This window comes from Lipotes vexillifer, unplaced genomic scaffold (genome assembly GCF_000442215.2).
Source record: "Lipotes vexillifer unplaced genomic scaffold, Lipotes_vexillifer_v1.1 scaffold49, whole genome shotgun sequence".
NCBI classification, from domain to species: domain Eukaryota; kingdom Metazoa; phylum Chordata; class Mammalia; order Artiodactyla; family Lipotidae; genus Lipotes; species Lipotes vexillifer.
In genome coordinates, this window is record NW_006790551.1 from 305,026 (window position 1) to 307,240 (window position 2,215).

Here is a 2,215-nt window from a genome sequence, read left to right on the forward strand (position 1 = left end):
CCTTTTGTCCCCCAAAGTGGCTACTCTGATTGGAGTTCCTTTTCTCCTACTTCTGTTCCCAAAGCAATGCTCAGCTCAGCCTTCTGGCACTAAATCTGTATTATAAAACATATTTCCTCCTTTTGCATGAAATCTAGATGTCAGCCTGAGACTCAAATTAATTTTTATTATCTTTAAGCATGTGTATGTCTCTTACCAACTGCCCACTGTGTCTTTTGATCCATTTTGTGACTTTTTTTACTCTCACTGTAAATTTTGTGTGTTGGCCAAATCAAAATAGAAGCTTTCACAACATGAAACTGTGAAACATGTATTTATTCTGTTGGGTTGTCTGTTATCATAGTCCTTGCTTGGTAGTTTATTGTGGCTGCAACACACTGCGTTAATCTAATCATTGTTAAAATGTGTTGGTTTTAAAAGGTTTAGTATAAGGTGACTGAGCGATACTTCTATTCCTTGACATACTGAAAATTACAGAAACATAGGCTCTTTTTTTCCCAAAGTAGGCATTCTTAATTATGGTTCTAGTTCATTTACATATTTAATTAAAGCATTTGATATTCGTTGGTAGCAACGAAAAATAAATCCCAAGTTCCTTGCTGGTTCACAATTTGCCAGTGGTGAACCAAAAACATCAAGGAATATGTGGGAGAATCCATGACAGTGTCTCTCATAGCTGTAGCTTTATGGGGAAAGCATTTTAAGAATACTAAGCACAGATTTTAGCCTCATTTCAACTTCAAAATCATAAGTTGTACTGACAGCTGAGTCATTAATCTCTTCCAGTCAAAGTAAAGAAAAAAATCAGGAAATATGCTTATTTTATAACAGTGAATGTTCTATTTAAATCTTGAATATAGGACATGTATTTTATCCCACTGCACTAGAACATAAGAAAACATTTTACCCCCATCTCAAAACTCCTGTTTTGTCATTACAAGCTTTCACTTATTTTTTTTGTTATATTTGTTTGGGCATCTGTTTTCTACAACTCAATGAAGTCTAATCCTGCCTTGTTCTGTGCCATGGGCAACTCCTGGGCAAGCAGTTGCACTTCAGAAATGTCAGGCGTGATAAAAAAGGGGAAAACCACCAATGGCAACTGCTCCTATGTTGCTCTCTGAAAGGCAAGCCCTCAAGCAATTGCGCAGTTGGGGCACCTTTGGTGTTGCTGGTGTATGCTGGAGAGCATAGCATACAATGATTTCAATAAAGAAGTACTTCTAAGTATAGAGTACTTTTGAAATGTGTTGTTTGCTTTGAAATCCATCTGTTAGGTAGAAAGGGCAAGATTTTTTTTATCTCCATTTTTTTTAGATAAGGAAGCAAACGCAAAAATTGTTCAGTGGATAACTAATTTACTTCTGATTTACCAGTCTGTAAAAGTACCTCTCATACATCGATTGTAATACTCACCAACTACTTGCTATCAGCTCTTCAGAAGACTGGGAATGCGAGGAGCTAATTTTACATTAGTTGCACACATCTATTAGCAGTGGACCCCAATTTCGGAAATGTTAAAAGGGACAAAGGAGAATCAAGAGACTTCTGTGAGGTAGCTAGTGCCAGCACTATAACCAGGTCCAGCTTCCTTTACTTCCTGGAAATGACCAGGAATAAAACCAATATTACAAATGAATAGCAAAATAATTAAAATGGATATTCTTTTTGTTCTAAAAATATAATGAAGAATGGTAAAACTTTTAAAAAATATTTCATAGTAAGGTTTTAACTACCTTGCATTTTTTCTTTACTACATATTGGATGGCAAATATAATATAGAGTGCCTAAATACAAAAGAATAGTGATAATAAGTTTTCATGAATATTCATAGTAAAATAGAAACAGACTCACAGATATAGAGAACAAACTAGTGGATACCAGTGGGGGGAGAGAAGAAGGGAGGGGCATATTAGGTGTATGGGATTAAGAGATAAAAATTACTATGTACAAAATAGATAAGCAAAAAAGATATACTGTATAGCACAGTGAATTATAGCCATTGTAATAACTTGTAATAACTTTTAATAGAGTATAATCTGTAAAAATACTGAATCACTATGCTGCATGCGTGAAACCAGTATGTAAATCAACTACACTTCAGTTACAAAAGAGTTTTCATAAACTCATACATAGTTCTTTAAGACCGTAAATGAGAAGTAGTGTCTGAATTGGATACATTCAGTTTTCTTTTTTTTTTTTTTTTTTTTTTGGG